General features: G+C 40.1%; 1 protein-coding gene and 1 long non-coding RNA gene across 15 annotated transcripts in view; one reads left to right on the forward strand and one right to left on the reverse strand.

Moving 5' to 3' along the window:
- Positions 1-824: 824 nt before the first annotated feature.
- Positions 825-12,022, reverse strand: LOC133069144 (uncharacterized). Its single transcript, XR_009695787.1, has 4 exons — positions 11,879-12,022; positions 4,826-4,943; positions 2,014-2,414; positions 825-1,210 (listed from the first exon to the last, which is right to left on the reverse strand). It is a non-coding gene; the product is annotated as an uncharacterized LOC133069144 (long non-coding RNA).
- Positions 12,023-12,231: 209 nt separating this feature from the next.
- Positions 12,232-18,155, forward strand: part of PRRC2C (proline rich coiled-coil 2C) — a 93,572-nt gene continuing 87,648 nt past the window's right edge. For all 14 annotated transcript variants that reach the window (XM_061160307.1, XM_061160318.1, XM_061160310.1 and 11 more), the window contains exon 1: positions 12,232-12,367. The gene's annotated coding sequence lies outside the window, so the exon portion shown is untranslated. The remainder of the gene's footprint in view (positions 12,368-18,155) is intronic.

Consider the following 18,155-nt stretch of genomic DNA (forward strand, 5'->3'; position numbering starts at 1 on the left):
TGAACTTATTGGTTATCTACTATAGACTGTATATGTGGCAGGCACAGTAGAGGATACAGAATGATTACAAGACTTGATACTTAACCTTGAATATTCAAGCTGATAAGACAGAAGAATGTGTCACATCCTGTGCTGGGAGCCTTTTGATATCATCTTATTCATTCCTCAGAGCAATTCTACGGGGGAGAAAAGTGTTATCATCTCTAGGTTACAGGTAAAGAAGTTGAGGCTTAAAGAGGTTAAATACCATCTCACAATTATTTACTGAGAGCATTTGTATTTGAATTTCTCTTCTTTCTGACACTAGAATTGAAGTTATAGACCCTAAACTACTATATATTGTTCAGTGGAGATTACTATCCATTCCATGTTATCCACTCCAGAAGTATGTAATAAGCATTTACTACATACCAGGTCCTGGCATAGAGGCAGATACACAGGATCTCTGTCTTCATACAGTTTCTAGTTTAACTGGAAAAGGAGGTATTTAACAGTAAATGCAGTAAATCCTATTATAAGGGAGAACTACAGGATGTTATTCAGGAGCGGATAACCAGGAGCTTATTTTGGTCTAAGGATTCAGGAAGTAGCCAAATCCTTCTAAAGTCAGGAACTTCACTTCCCAGCTGCAGGATCTGGGGAGAATTACACTTCCTTATTTGCAAAATAATGACAATAACACCAGTTACAGATTTTGTGAAGGTTAAGAGATACAGTGTATGTAAAGCACAGAACCGGACAAAAAGTAACCACTCAATAATCATTAATTAACAGCTATTTAAAATTTTCATTCATATTTAAGAATACACAAAAGCAGGGGTAAAACAGAGAAAAGAGCAGTAGGAGAAGGAAAATGCAGGGCAAAGGCCCTAAGGCAAGAGGGGCAAAGTATCACATAACTTTAAGATCCAGTCCTGGAGCAGGTCCCCAACCTTTTTGGCAGCAGGGACTGGTTTCATGGAAGACAATTCTTCCACGGGCCTGGGGAAGGTGGATGGTTTCAGGATGATTCAAGTGCATTACATTTATTATGTACTTTATTTCTATTATTATTACATCAGCTCTACCTCAGATCATCAGGCCTTAGATCCCAGAAGCTGGGGTCCCCTGCTGTTGAGAGCTCTGCCAGAGAAAGCTGGACAGGCAGGTGGGGACCACATCAAGCCTTCAGGTAAAGATGTTTATCTTTGTACAAAGGCAACTGAAGCACCTAGAGGAATTTAAGAAGAGACTTGTTGAGATTCAAATTTTAAAAGGCAACTCCAAGGGAAAGTAGAGAGAATTTGTTTCATTATACATATATATATAGGCTTCCCTGGTGGCTCAGTGGTAAAGAATCTGCCTGCCAATGCAAGAGACTCAGATTCTATCCCTGGTCCAGGAAGATTCCCCTGGAGAAGGAAATGGCAACCCACTGAAGTATTCTTGCCTGGGAAATCCCATGGACAGAGGAGGCTATCTGGTGGGCTACAGTCTGTGGGGTCACAAAGAGTGAGACAAGTCTTAGCAATTGAACAACAACTATATATGCATGCGTGTGTGTAATAATTTCCAATTAGTTTGCACACGCAGCTTTAGTAATTTCAGTGATGAGTGTGTTACCTTGATTGTGGTAATAGTTTCACAGGTATATACATAAGTCAAATTTTATCAACTTTTACACTTTAAATATATGCAGTATGTCCATGTGTGCTAAGTCACTTCAGCCGTATCCGACTCTTTGCGACCCTATGGACTGTAGCTTGCCAGCCTCCTCTGTCCATGGGATTCTCCAGGCAAGAATACTGGAATGGGTTGCCATGACCTTCTCCAGAGGATCTTCCCTACCAAGGGATTGAACCCATGTCTCGTATGTCTCCTGCATTGACAGGTGTGTTCTTTACCACTGGCACCACCTGGGAAGAATACGCAGTATATTTTATGTCAAATATACCTTTCACTTTGACCCAGCTTTCTGGAGCTATTAGTAATTGCCCTCCGCTCTCCCCAGTAGCATATTGGACACCTTCTCACCTGGGGGGCTCATCTTCCAGTGTCATGATCTTTTTGCCCTTTCATACTGTTCATGGGGTTCTCATGACAAGAATACTGGAGCAGATTGCCATGAACTTCAGCGAACCATGTTTTATCAAGACTCCTCTATGATCCGTCCATTTTGGGTGGCCCTGCACATAGCTTCATTGAGTTACGCAAGCCCCTTCACCATGACAAGGTTGTGATCAATGAAAGGGATTAAACATAATAATAATTTTCTTAAAAAATAAGCAATTTTTATCAAAGATAGGAAGACAAATTAGCAGTGGCCAAAATACTTAGATGACGGATGGTGAGGGCTTTGATTATGATGGTGGCAACTGGAATGGAGAAAAAAATCTTGACTCTTGATTGGATATGGAGGGTATGAAGGATCAAGTCTGAAAGAGAAGAATTTGGGGGTTTTTCAGATTACTAGTTTGAGCAATTTAGGTAGATGGTGGTATTGCAAGTTAAGTTCCCTAGAGAAGAAACAAAAACTAGCATGCAGAACTTTAACTAGACTGCTCTTGGGATCAACACCAGTGAAAGGGGGAGAAGAAAGCAGAATTAGACTGAGAATTAGCTAGCCCTTTGGGGAGCTCTGGAACAGAGATGGCCCTTCAAACAGTCCACAGAGGAGGTGGAAAGGTCAGACCTTTACACCATCACACCAATGGGACAAGAGGAAGGAGGAGCAGCCTTGGGCAAAGCAGTTCTCTTCAGATGCGGCAATCCCCAAAGAGGACTCATATCTGCAGGCCACTGCCAGTCAGCCATCTCTCAGGAACTGGAAAAATAAGTCATTCCTTTCTAAAGGGAGATTTGGGCAGCATATATCAGGGTCCTCCACTGTTGGGGGCCCTCTCACTGAGAGACACAGGACACTTAGTTCTTAGACTGATAACAACTTTACATATAACGAAGGCCCAAACAGCACTCAAGGAGGATTCTATAAATAGTTTGATAACAAAGTCTAAATCTGATGGTTACAAAAGGGTTTTAGAAGCCTTACTTTCTGAAATCACACCACTGCAGGAAAAACTCTCCAATTTGTTAAGATGATAATGATGAAGTTTCTTTGGAAATAAAAACAACCTAAGAAGACTGACTCTGCCTATTTCTCTATTTCTCTCCATCTACACTGTAGGATTCAAACCCACCTCCCCACCCCAAGCCCTGACTACTCCTTTGATTATCATTCTAGCCTCCTAAATCTGTTGCTCCTATGCCCAGCCAACCTGTTCTCTACCTTTCAAATACTAACCATTTATACTATTAACCAGCAGCTAGCACAGCGCCTGGTGCATAATACCTGCTCAATTAATACTTATTGAAAGAAAAAAATGACTAAGGAATAATATACATTACACTGTATTCAATGTGTAATGCCACGAAAATTCATGAATTTCACCTAGACTAAATAATATCCCAGTGTAAATTCATCCAAAGGCTCCTCTTGCCCCTGCGGTAGAATCTAACCCAGTTTATAAGGCTCTTGGCAGGATAGTCTCTAATCACCTCTGCAGTTTTGCTTTTTACTCCTACCTCTCCTCTTTCTCCTTAAGTCCTCAAGGAGTCCTCAAACATGCCATGTTCCCTTTGGTTTAGGCGTGTGTTTCCACATGATGTTTCCTCCGCCTGGACCATTCTTCACCATTCTCTATATACAAGCCAACTGCCTCTCTTTCCCTAAACACTGTCCCAACCAAATATTGCCATACCTCCCCCATCACAGACACACACTCTCTCTTAACATACACCCACATATGTAGCTAATTCCTATACAATGTTAGGCTTCATCTTCTCTGACCAGCCCTCTCTGCAAATCTGGTTTAGGTGCCCATTCTTTCAGCTCACATGCTACCTTTTGATTCCCTCATCAGAGCATTTATCACCATTAGTTATAACTGTTGCAATTTTTGAACCTCACCCCTTTCTCACCCCACTTGATTATACTCTCCCTGAGAGCAGGAGTTTAGACTGTCTTGTTCATTTTTATCTCCTTTGGGGCTGGCACAGTGCCTAGAATATCATGCGTGCTCAGTCATGTCCAACTCTTTTTGATCCCAGGGACTGTAGCCCGTCAGGCTCCTCTGTCCATGGGATTTCCCAGGCAAAAATACTGGAGTGGGTTCCCATTTCCTTCTCCAGAGGATCTTCCCAATTCAGTGATCAAACCTGCATCTCCTGCATTGGCAAGCGGATTTTGCACCAGTGTGCCACTTGTTAAGTTCTTAATAAATATTTGTTGAAGGAAAAAGAAAGCATAACATATATTAAAAGTTACTTATTAAAATCAAAGCAAATAATACAGATTCATGATACACATCATGACATTTACAAATAGACAAATAGCAAATATGCCATTTGAGTAATGTATTAAGAATTCCCATTCCATTTATTTTCTGCTATCCACTCCAAAAAGGTGAATTCTTCCCATGACATGAGGTCATCTCATTGACCTAATGAAGTTCTATGCAACACTTACTTGCAAGATTGATGTCAATTCTTTAAAGCAAAATTCCCTCTAGGCTGATTTAGGGAAACTTTCTTCTAATACAAGGTGACAATAGTTAGTTATGATTTGTTAACAATCCACTTCATCTTAATAAGCCCTTAAACCCTCAACTATTACCAGGGGCTGGCTGGCCAGCCCAGAAGTCACATTGCTAGAGAACAGGCAACAAGTTGTTGCTCCTTGTTTTTTTTTTTCTCCACTGTACCTGGAAAAAACTTATCTTATGCAAATTTGAATGAACAAAAAGTAATAATGATAATCTTGAGCCCAAATTTTCTTTCATACTTTCACCTTAGATAAAGGTCAAGAAGCTTTCCTGGTGGTCCAGTGGTTAGAACTCCTCACTTCCACTGCAAGGGCACAGGTTCACTCCCTGGTCAGGGAACTAAGATCCTGCATGTTATGTAGCCTGGCCAAAAAAAAAGTCAAAATGTCAAGCAAATAACTAGAACTTATATTTGCATGGTACCAAATAAGCATAAATACTTTCTCATTACCTCCTCATTTCATAACACTGGTAAAGCTGGATAATTAATCATTGCTGAATTGTTGATTCAACTTGAATTTTAAGAAGAATGACTGGGGATTTCACTCTCTAAATCAATAAGCTAGTTCCTTCAGTGTTTTATTTGTATCAGACCCAATTACTGATGATGTATTACTTAATGATTTTAAGCAACAGCATTTCTTGCTTTTGGTGTTGACCTTTTAACAATGAATAGTATTTGTTCATGCTTATTCTTTCTGTGCTTTTTAAATAATCACTTTAAACCACGTCCTGTCATTGAGTTGAGGGACATATCACTAGTAATGGTCATGTGGCATAATGCTCTACTGGTAAGAAAAGAGCCTAATCTAGTCAATAGCATCATCACTGTCCCTCCAGGTTAGACAGCAAGTGATGAAGAGATACAGTCCTTGAGTGAAGGGTCAGAGAAAGTATGCAAAGAGCCTTCCAGACAAGCTGGGAGAATGATGGCATCAGCCTTGCTTGAAGCTAGACCTAAGTTCAAACACCAACTCTAGCACTGATCAGCACTGTGAGCTCAAAGTAAGCCCCTGATCCTTGTGAGCACAGTTTTATCAACTGCATTGCCACATAAAATGATATGTGTAAACTACCACATAATTGCACTCATCTCACACGCTAGCAAAGTAATCCTGAGAATTCTCCAAGCCAGGTTTCAACAGTATGTGAACGGTGAACTTCCATGTATTTAAGCTGGATTTAGAAAAGGCAGAGAAACCAGAGATCAAATTGCCAACATCTGTTGGATCATAGAAAAAGCAAAAGAGTTCCAGAAAAACATCTACTTCTGCTTTATTGACTATGCCAAAGCCTTTGACTGTGTGAATCTCAACAAACTGTGGAAAATTCTTTAAGAGATGGGAATACCAGACCACCTGACCTGCCTCCTGAGAAATCTGTATGCAGGTCAAGAAGCAACAGTTAGAACTGCACATACAACAGACTGGTTCCAAATCAGGAAAGGAGTACATCAAGGCTGTATATTGTCACCCTGCTTATTTAACTTATATGCAGAGTACATCTTGAGAAATGCTGGACTGAATGAAGCACAGGCTGGAATCAAGATTGCCAGGAGAAATATCAACAACCTCAGATATGCAGATGACACCACACTTATGGCAGAAAGAGAAGAACTAAAAAGCCTCTTAATGAAAGTGAAAGAGGAGAGTGAAAAAGCTGGCTTAAAATTCAACATTCAAAAAACTAAGATTATGGCATCTGGTCCCATCACTTCATGGCAAATAGATGGGGAAACAATGGAAACAGTGACAGACTATTTTTGGGGGCTCCAAAATCAATGCAGGTGGTGACTACAGCCATGAAATTAAAAGACGCTTGCTCCCTGGAAGAAAAGTTACAACCAACCTAGAGAGCATATTAAAAAGGAGAGACATCACTTTGCCAACAAAGGTCTGTCTAGTCAAAGCTATGGTTTTTCCAATAGTCATGTATGGATATGAGAGTTGGACTAAACAGAAAGCTGAGTGCCGAAGAACTGATGCTTTGAATGGTGTATTAGAAAAGAGTCTTGAGAGTCCCTAGGACTGCAAGGAGATCCAACCAGTCCATCCTAAAGGAAATCAGTCCTGAATCTTCATTGGAGGGACTGATGCTGAAGCTGAAACTCCAATACTTTGGCTACCCGATGCAAAGAACTGACTCATTGGAAAAGACCCTGATGCTGGGAAAGAATGAAGGCAGGAAGAGAAGGGGACGACAGAGGATGAGATGGTTGGATGGCATTACTGCCTTAATGGACATGAGTTTGAGTAAGCTCCAGGAGTTGACGATGGACAGGGAAGGCTGGCATGCTGCAGTCCATGGGGTCGCAAAGAGTCGGACATGACTGAGCGACTGAACTGAACTGAATTGAAAGGATTCAGAATAGTGCTGGCCCCCATTAAGCATGTGATAATTTTTTTTAAGTTTTTATTGAATTTTTTACAATATTGCTTGTATTTTATGTTTTGCTTTTTGGTCACGAAGCATGTGGGATCCTGACCAAGGAAGGATCAAACCCACACCCCCTGCATTGGAAGGTGAAGTCTTAACCACTGGACCACCAGGGAAGTCCCAGCATGTAATAATTTGCAGCTATAACAGGCTTATATGCAGTAGTTAATGCAGCACTAACAGCCAAGTGAGAGACACAGCACTGATGTGTTCAGTTGCTGCCAGGGGCTCCTCAGGCCAGACTTCCTGGTTTTCTGCAACCTGGCTAACTCCTCAAGATTAAAAGAACCTTCTCTGTTTATCAGACAAGGTTCCCTTCCTTTTACATGCATACATGCTAAGTTGCTTCAGTCATGTTTGATTTTTTGAGAACCAGTGGGCTGTAGCCCACCAGGCTCCTCTGTCTACGGGATTCTCCAGGCAAGAATACTGGAGTGGGCTGCCATGTCCTGCTCCAGGGGATCTTCCAGACCCAGGGATCAAACCCGTGTCTCTTATGTCTTGGCAGGTGAGTTAGTGGTCTCCAGAGAGGGCATCTTCTCAGCAGATCATAGAGATCAAAAGGAGACTTTAATGTAGAAAAACTTTAGAACTAAGATCTATGTCTCCGCTTCATTGTGGCCAGCATAGGGTAACTAACTGCCCCATTCTGCCCTGGACTGTTTCCTGGATCATGGGACCTTCAGTACTAACACCATGACAGTCTCATGCAAACTGAGATGACTCATCATCCTGGCATTTTCCAAGGTTGGGCAGGTGGCCTGATAATATGTAGCCTAACAGATGGTGGGATGGTTAGATAGCATCACTGACTAAATGAACATGAATTTGAGCAAACTCCAGGAGATAGTGGAGGATAGAAGAGCCTGGCATGCTACAGTCCATGAGGTTGCAAAGAGTCAGACATAACTTAAGTGATTGAACAACAACAACAATAAATTTTATTAATACTATAATGATTAAGACTTTCCAATTAAAACTCTCATGTAGGTAATAATGAACATTGAAATGAAGAGTTTCATTTCATTGCAACTTACCCAGGCTGTTAAAAACTTTGAGAAGTTTTTTCTCAATTCTCTTTGAATCACTATTCCTCTTTTCTTTATGAAGTTAACAATGGTCCAATCCTTCGAGTATTGTGCTTACTATTAATTCCCATTTGAAGCAATTAACTCACTGATACTCTCAGCAACACAAAGAACTATTTCTGAAATAACTGTTTAATTAACCCCAGCAGAAATAAGAATGGAGAATACAAAGAAACAGAATCTGAACTGGGCATGAAATTTTGTACCACATGAAATTCTCTTCTTCCATAGAAGCCTAAAGGTTATTCAAAATATCTGGTTCTAGTGCTAACAAAGAAATGTACTATCATGAAACAATGCCATTTGCAGCAACTGTAGATGGAATTAGAGATTACCATACCAAGAGAAATAAGTCAGAGAAAGACAAATATCATATGATAACACTTAAATGTGGAAGCTAAAAAAAAGATGCAAGTTAACTCATTTTCAAAGCAGAAACAGACTTAAGACAAAACAAACATGATTACCACAGTGGAAGGGATGGGGGAGGGATAAATTTGGAGTTTGGGATTAAAAGATAGATACTACTTTATATAAAATAGATAAATGAACTATATCTTATAATAACTTATAATGGAAAAGAATCTGAGAACACAGATGCATATATGTAAATTAAAAAAGAGAAATGTATTATCAACCTTACTTCTTCTCATTACTATGTGGCAATAAATGATTTGAATTCGTGATTTCATTTACACATTTTATATACAATTGGTTAGGCAACAAAAAAGTTAAAAGTGACTTATACTTTCAGAAACGCTTCAGGTAGCAACCAAAGTTAAAATTTTAGACATGATAACTGAGTACTGTATTTATGTTGATCAGCAACATCTCAAATTTCTCTTATCTGGCCTAAAACATTTAGAAATCACCTTTTCTGTGTTTTCAATTACCACCTGCCTAGCTTCTTTGTAATTATTTCTACTTTGCATTCCCTAAATCTCTCCCTTTCCTTTTGGCCTCTGGATCCTTGCCCTATAACATTACTCACTTCCTGACTTCAGTGAGTAACTTCCAACCTGAGGCAAAACTGTAAACCAGTTAAGTCTCTTTTCTCCATCTCCTTCCTCTTCCCTTCCTTTTTTCTCCATGATATTCTCAGTTCATTAATGATATACCCTCTTGACTTAAATTCACCGCTCCAAGAACTTAGTTTCCCTTCTCAGCTAAGAAAATTCTGGGGGGTGGACAGTAAATCCCAATTATTCAAATTTCTCTGACACACATCTTGCAATAAATGAACAATGCTTTTAGCCAAAATGTACCTTCTATTCCATTATAAAAAAAAGGGCCTGCTAAGCAAATTAATAATAGTCTGATAAATAATGAAAATCTTTAAAGTAATATTCCATTATTTTATACATAATGGAATATTTTTATATAACATTCAATATATTTAGTATATAACTTCTTAGAAGTTCACAAAAGTAATTTTTCAAAGCACTGGCAATATATTTTCTTTACTGGCAAAATTAAAATATCTGTTGAGGTTTATAAAATGAGCTTACAATTTCATTATTTGGGAATTACGGTTTTCATTACATCAGGCTCATACTATTTCACACTTTACTAAATATGATTTGCTGGTCTATTGGTGAAAGGAAACTAAAATTTTCAGGTGCACACAAACATTTAAGAAACACCATTACTAATGAAGCATGAAACCTTCATTGGTTCTTTTATTTTTCATCTCATACCTCATAAATTTTCAGTATCTACAGGTGTACAGATTCAATCCCAATGAGAAGGGTAGAAACTCAATGAAACCATTAGCAAATAAGGCTGGACAATCACAAACAAAGTAGGTCATATTGTTTGGAGAATCAATTTGTTTTCAGTAAAAAACCAGACTGCCCTTATTTCATATATCAATTGGCAATTTGATAATGTTATCTTAATGTTTAAAAAGCAGAACAGAAAATTAAATGTATGTTTTCATTCAAACTGTCATGAAAACATTTTTGTTATGACAAATTTATCTACACACCAAAAGGGTGTTAGGGGAGATTTGCAAATAATCCAAAGCAAAATAAAACTTTTTAAAGAGTACTATTTGGCTTTGGACATTGTACCCATACCTAGTGATGGCAGTCAGATTTCCCCAAGATATTTGAAACAGGGATAATAAGACCACTTCCTGAAAGTTAAACTTTAAGATTATATACAATGGATACAAGCAGAAGTAGGCAAAGTCACCTTTAAAATGCAAACTTGCCTGACTTGGTTGTGACTTGATTTTTATTGAAGAATATTGCTAAAAGGTTTGAGTAGCCATGGAAACAGAGAAAAGAGCATACAGAGGCACTTGAGGGCCAGTGTCCATCCAAATGCTGTCAGGAGAGAAGAAGCCCAAATCAACAGAGCAGCAAGATGTCCCTACTGTACTGGAGATCAATATATAAAGCTGCAACTATTGGAAACAGTATTTCTATCTTTGGGACAAAACTGTCCTGTCATGGAGACAGATGAATCAAGAACAGTCTATACACACAACTCAGCTTGTTCTGAATTTGTGCTCATCAAGCAACCTTCTGATAATGTCTTTGGTTTCCTGAGTAAGTTTGTCTACATAGAAAATGCACTGGCTTTCCATCATGAGTATTCAGGTATACAAATTACAGCTCTTGGAAATTAATAACTGTTCTGGTTGCACATGCCAGTCTTGTGATCTTGGTTAAGGTAAGTTCATCTGATTGCTGGAGCTGTTCCATATTGCTAATGAAAGATACTTCCGTTCTAACATACTCCTGACAACATTCTAGAGTATTCTGGAAAATTCACCGAAGTAAGGCTTCTTGTCTGCTTGAAGGCAGCCAACAGGCCTTTCCCTGGCTACACCAGCCAAGCACTTTCATTTCAAAAGATCATTGATATCAGTGGTGTGGGGGCTGAATGCCTGTGGTTTACTTCTCATTATTTTATTTGTTCCAACACTGCTACAGTGACAATTTCATAATCATAATGGTGTAGAAGACAGCTAACCTGTTTGAGCTTTATTTAAAGCCTAAAAAATGCAATCTTTTAAAATCGGAAACACAATGCTACATAGTTACACATGCATGCACACTATATATACATATATATGCACTGCATATATGTACGCACACATTTATCATTTGTTTCTCATAACAATTTTATGAGTCATGAATTTTTTTCATTACACATTGAAACTCTTTCTGAGACTTCTCCTGTGGTTCAGAGATTAAGACTATGCCTTCCAACGTAGGGGTAAGGATTCAATCCCTGATAGAGTCCCACAGGGCCGTGGGTGCAGTCAAAAATTTTAAAACAAAAAAAAAAACAAACCATTTTTCTGACTGTAAAATCTGGGTATTATAGAAAGGTGAACATAACATTTTTTAAAAAATCTGATGGCTCTAAAAACTATTAATGTGTTTGCCATTACAAATAGTTCAGAATACATTTTAAAGTTTTTTCTATAAATATGCATGTGTTTTTTTAATGTGTGTTTTTATAACATATTTACGGCATAAGCATATTATGGCTTAAGCATTTCCCTTATCTTTAGACATTACTCAGAATTTAATGGCTTCCAAATATTCCATAAAATAAATATATCATAATGCATTTATCTCTATATCTTTATTAATACACAGGTTTTGGTGTTTTGAGTACTGAGTGTTGTGTTTGCACCTTTCTAGAAAATACCAACATACTGCCAAATATCAAGGTTAAATATTCACGCATACTTTAGTTTTAATTAAACTGCCAAACTGTTGTTTGAACCAAGTCACACAACTATCCAGCACCTACCAAGAGTGCTCACTTCTCTGAGGCCTAACAACCTGTAATTGAGATCTCTTGAAGAGTTCTTGGAGAGATGTCAGACAAAATCTTTACCCTGCAGCGCGAACTCTAATCGTAGGAACTCCTTCCGTCCAGCGAGAGGCGCCGCAGGCTTCCGCCGGGGTTGGGCCGCCACGGAGTCTTCACGTGATCCGGCCGTCTCCGCGCCGTGGGGGCGGTCTTGCGGGGATTCGCCTTACGCACGCCGCCGCATGACGTCGTACGTAGGGGCTGGCTAGCCGCCATCTTGCTTCTTTTTCTCGCTCGCTATCTCCCTCTCGGGCGGCAGCGAAAGTGCTTTGGCGGTTTGTCCATCCTGTAGCTTCGGCTTTCCGGGTCCCGTGGTCCTTCCAGCCGCCCCCTACCCCTATTTCCCCCTCCCCTTTCCCCGTATCAGACCTCGGCGGAACCCCTCGAAGTGCGCAAACCCACTCAGCTTGACACTCACCCTGGCGGGTAAGGAAAGCGAAGGCGTAGGAGCTGCGATCAAAGCGGGCCCCATCGAGGAGGGCTGGCGTGGGGCGGCCCGGGGCGTGGGCGCGCACCCCGACCCCGGTGCCCAGCTTCGGGGAAGCCGCGTGCAGTGGGGCCTTGGGGTCGGGCATCACCTTTTTTCTCGTTTACTACCATCGTCTCTGCTTCTGGGGGAGCCTCGGCCTCCTGCTCGGGGAGCGGGAAACCGGAGTCGGATCCGCCCCATGTGGTCTGCAGCGGGAGTTCCGGACCCGTCGGTCTCCTCCCACTCAGGCCTTAGCTCAGGCCGTGCAGGGGGATTACGCGTGTTGCCGGTTAAGGGAAGGGAGTTTTCCTTCCCGCGGGATAGACGGGTGCGCGGTCTCTTTTCGTAGTATGGGCACGCGTCCCCCAGACTGAAGGGCTCATGTAGGCCCTTTAATGCCTACCTCTTCTCCGCGTTCAGTGAGGGTGAAATTTGCAATGAGTCGGGTGCAGGAGAGACCGGATTAAAGATCGGCTCGATCAGGGGCTCTTGAGGGAATCGGCACCATTCCTACTTCCGCTAGGGACGTGCCGCCCCTCCTTCAGAGGCGGGTTCGGATAGCCTTTTCTCCCCTTAGGCCTCTCCATCCCCTAACCTGCAGGGTGAATCCCACCCTGCAGCTTCCTGTGTTTGAGATAGTGTTAGTATTGGTGTTACGTTAAAGGCCCCACTTTAGGACTTGAAGAAAAAGGCTTGGCGGGTGGGAGCGGGCAATAGGAATCCTGTTAAATTCTTCCTTTCCTCGAGGGGCATGTGTCTAATTCCTTTAAAGGGGTGTAGGGGTGTATATTTATTTTGACCTGATCTGACATTCTTGTGAGGTTTCTGACATGCCTGATGTTTGCTGGCTTCTAAGGCTACCCGGATTTCCGCATTGACCGATCTTCAGCCTAGGTCCAGAGATTCATATCTCGCCAGGGTACTTGGAACTGTACAGTAGGCTGCTGTGCTGTGGGATTTTCATTTGGAATGCCCTCAGAAGAATCAGGATTCTCGATTCGAGGGCTTAATAGCTTACTCCTGCAGATAGGAATGATAGGATGATAACTTAAGCGCCCACCAAGTCCAACTCCAGCATTTGTTAAAAGTAGATTTAACCGCCCCTATTGGTAATTAAAATGCTGCTTTGACTGGAGCCATTTTTAGGTGTGTGCCATCAGATGCACTGCAGCATCTTTTCTGGCCCACCTCAGATGCATTGATCTCCTAAAAAGAGGAGGAATAGATGGAATTTGAGTTTCTAGCATATAGTCAACTAATAATTCTCTCCTTTTCTGTAGTGGAATTTTCGGAATATAGACTTTTAATTTTACTTTTTTATTTTGGTTGAGTGAGTTCCATATATGGTTGTTTTCCCACCTCCACTAGTTGACCTTTACTGAGCACAGAAATATGCTCTTTACAGACATTCTCTTTGTTAATCTTACAACAAGCCTTTGAGGGAGGTACTATCATCATCCCCATTTTACAGATGAGGAAATGAAATTTGAGAAATTAAAGTGGTTTGACCAAGGTCACACCGCAGTTTTTGTTGGTGCTGCATAGATTGAAACCCACATTGTCTAAACAGAAAGGGGATGCTGTGAGCTGTCAAGCTGGCTCCCTGTTCTTTGTAATTTTGTAAACTATAGTAACTAAATAAGATACAATATTAGCCTAGTTTTTGTTTTGCTTGAGTCAGTATAGAAACATTGTTGCATGTGAAGGTTAAAGTGTTGCAAGATGTAAAAAATAGATTACAGCTATTCTGGGGATGGGGTAGAAGCTAATTTTTGTACTTAGTATGTTTTGAAGGCCAATTGAGTAAAACTCTATGGTATAACATGAGTTTTAAATTCTGATATCTGGCCTTTATAGATAAAATATTTTCTCATCTGTAAACTGGAGATGATAATAACTCCTTCAAAGTCTTGCTATAAGATTATCATAGATAATGTATGTAAAGGACCTATTGCTGTGCTCAATACATACTAAGAGGTAACTAGCAGTGGAAGGAGAATGGCAGGATAATGGTAGAAGAAAACAATTCTCAGCAGAGGGTAACCTGTATATTTTCAGAATAGGGTATACCTTCTTTGAGAACTTAATAGTTCCCCCCCCCCCCAAAGATATTTTTAGACCTAAATATGTTTCTTACAAAACACTTGTGTGTTAGGGTTTTTTTCTTAAAGATTTCTTCATGTTCTGGAGTCAGTACACCTGGTATCAGTATATTGGGCATGGCTGAAAGTACAGAAGTTCTGGCTCATCCCAATTCCTGTCTCTCCTCTACCCTTACCCTTCTGTCTTTACTGGTATCTTTGAAGACTATATTATGTCCTCCAAGACTATATTAAACCTCCAAGTGGTTTCCTCCCTCTGTCATCCCCCAAACACCACTTCAGTATGTAAGTCACTTGAGTAACTTGTGTTTCAAATTCTATTTATGCCAGATTTGTGTTAAGGCAAGAATTGATCACTGATAAAAATGTTAACACAAATTGGTATAGAACGCTATTCTTACCATGAAGGAGATCCAAAAGTTGTGTCTGCTTGAGTTATGACTAATATACCTTCAGTAAAGCAAAACTTGTCACTTTATGAACTGGCTAGTCCCATGAAAATTTCTCTCAGTCTGTGTTAACTGTTGTTTAGAAGTCTTGAGAATTGATATGTTAGTTTTGAGTCATAACATTTAAAAATTCTCAATAATGCCATTAATGCATCAGTCAGTACATCTTTTGGGGTAAAAGTGTTCTCTGGGGAGGCTAACTTCAGTAAATTTTTATTGTGTGTCCACCACCACCACCCTCCCCCAAGGCTAAATATAGTTTGACCTTTTTGCCAGTTATATTTCTAGTCATTATTTTGCTCTTGATTGACAGAATGCCTATCACATTTGGGGGCCTGTGTGTGAACATATTTGCTGGCAAATCAGAAGAAAGGCTGTTACTGAGTTTCAACAGTTGTCTGGTTGGCAGACAAAAACTTGTATGTGGTTAGTCTGTACCTAGAGTTGAACACAGGATAGCAATGAAATTATTTCTGTCAGTGTAGTATACTGATCCATATGTGGTGGTGCTATGTGTTCTACATTAAAGAGCAGGACATCATCAGCATTTGTGGAGCACTTCTAGTTTTAAAAAATGTTATTGGGTATTATTTACATAACATTATCTAGTAGTACTCTGTTTACTTGTCTGTTCTGATACTAGTCTGTTTTCCTTTACTAGACAGTTTCTGTGTTCTTAATCACTTTGTACAACAGTTGGCATATTCCTAGAGTTTACTATATGTTAATGAATGAGATTAGGAAACATAAAGATTAGACCCACAACTAAGGTTCAACTGACAAATAGTGGGGCAAAAGAATACCCCATCATCCCCCCCCCCCCCTTTATTTACCTATTGGAATCAAATGCTTTCAGGTGGTTTGTGTTTCTGTACTGTACCTTGTGAGATTAACTTGCATCAGATTATCCTTCCTAATTTTTAGATTTATTCAACAAACATTACAGATTCTTTTAATTTTGTAAGGCACAATGCATCAGAGGAAAATGGCTTTTGGTTCCTACTGCCAAGATACTCACAGTCTTTAATATTAATTACTGTGTGATCTTTGGATTCATACTAGAAAATTAAAAATATACAGGCAGGCAGTGAAAATTTGGGCCGAAAATTCATATATGGAAAACTCTCTATAGTATAGGTCAAGTGTCCAGTTGATTACAAGTAAAGGCAGGATGGCCAGAAGAGACTAACTGTAATTATTAATATTCAGTGAGCACTTACCATGCCAGGCACTGAACTAAGAACACTTTGAGGGTTCTCTCATTCCATACAATAAGCCTACAATGTGGATTATTTTATAAACATGACACAAGTAGAAAACTGGGATTTAAAGAGATTTAGTAATTTGTTCAAAGTTACTTAGCTAGTAAGTGAGATTTGAATCATTGCCCCAGGGCCTCAGTGCTTAACTTATATATTACATGAATTTCCCAGTGGCCAGTGTTTCCCAAACTTTAGTCATTTACAGTTTTTGCTTTATCTTCAAACCATCTGTCAACATTTTTCTTTAATTCAGCTTACTGTCTTTTAATTAAATAAATTTGAAAGAAAAATTTACATGATTATTTGGTTAGAGTTTTCCCTCAACGTGTGTTGAAGTAAACATGTAATTTTAAATATCCCTCCGTGGACCACTTAAAATCATGTGATATACCATCAGTAGTCATTTGTATTCCACCCTTTGGAACAAAACTGCTGTAAGAAATAAATACTGCATAGAATCAGGCAGCAGTTGGAACTTAATGAAGGCCAGAAGTGATGAAAGTCTGGAAATAGATTCATCAAACAGGAAATAGTAGCATTGCAGGAGTAGAGATATAAATTAGAACCTTAACTACATACTTGGGTCAGCCATGACCAGGATAAACTGCAAGGTGGAATGGGTTTATTTAGACAGAGAAATGTAATAGGATGTCTAAGACAATCTATAGCAAGAGAAGGAGAACACTAATGAGTAACTTGTCACTACAGAAATCAAAGTGGAAGAGAAAAGTCTGAAAAGGAGGTTTTGTTAGAGCCAAATGTAGCCAAGTTCAGAAAAACATGTGGAAATTGGCCCTTGGCTTTGGCTTGAGTGATTGATTGGTGGTGGACCCTAAGAGAATATAGGTTAGGTAATGAGGTTGAAAGGTTAAGCCTGGAGGAATTAGTAGTGAGACTTCTTAATTTTTAGGTGGGTTGAATATTCAAATAAGCTCTGGACTTGGAGTTTTAAAACTTAGGGTTAGTCCTTTTGTCACTCTGTGCCAAAAGCTGTTAAACTTTTGGGGCAAGTGACTTGGCTTCTTCAAATTGTAGATACACTGTATTCATCTGGAAAATAAAGATAATACCTGTTTTCCCTATCTTAGAGGATTGTTAGAAAGGTCACATTAAATGTGTTTCCTTTGCTTTCTGAATGTAATATTCTTTGATACCACATCAGTCTTCCCTGATGGCTCAGACGTTAAAGAATCCACCTGCTGGAGATCCAGGTTGGAAAGATTCCCTGTAGAAGGGAATGGCGGCTACCCACTCCAGTATTCTTGCCTGGAGAATTGCGTGGACAGAAGAGCTTGGTGGGCTGCAGTCAATAGGATCGCAGAGTCAGACACGACTGAATGACTAACATGAGTCTTAACCACATTTAAAACAGAAAAACATGAAAAATAGAAATTTGAAGTCTTCCACTGAGGATATTCTCAATGAGACTGGAAGATCTCCTCCTGGATGTATGTGTGGTTAGAGAATGGGTGTTTACAGAAGTTAAAATTGATCTTCCGTCCTCATTCTTTCCTGATGTATAATCTGAAAGTGCAGGGCTGCTGTATGTGGTTCTACCATTTGTGTGCTGCACAGAGATGCCAGGCTGAGGGAGGTAGCAAGGGCTGGAGTCCATCCCGTCATCTGCTTGCAGAGTCCTGTGCCCCGTGTAGGCCTCCTAGGGGGAGTTGTGCCTCCTCTTCTCCCTCCCAAGGCAGCGACCCCCTCACCAAGAGGGAGTACTTGTTTCTTCCCAGAGGGTGTGTTTTTCTGTTTGCACAAAGGCCCTGAAAAGGCCAGTGCTCTGAAAGGCTCCTTAAGGAGAGATGTTAAGGATGCGTTTAGAACAACGTCAAAAACAACTGGGAGACTGGGGAAATGGTCTCTAGGAACAGAAAGCTTAGAACTTATTACCAAGATGGGTTAAGTAGTTGTGCAACAGCAAGTACAGAA

This window comes from Dama dama, chromosome 14 (genome assembly GCF_033118175.1).
Source record: "Dama dama isolate Ldn47 chromosome 14, ASM3311817v1, whole genome shotgun sequence".
Lineage (NCBI taxonomy): Eukaryota > Metazoa > Chordata > Mammalia > Artiodactyla > Cervidae > Dama > Dama dama.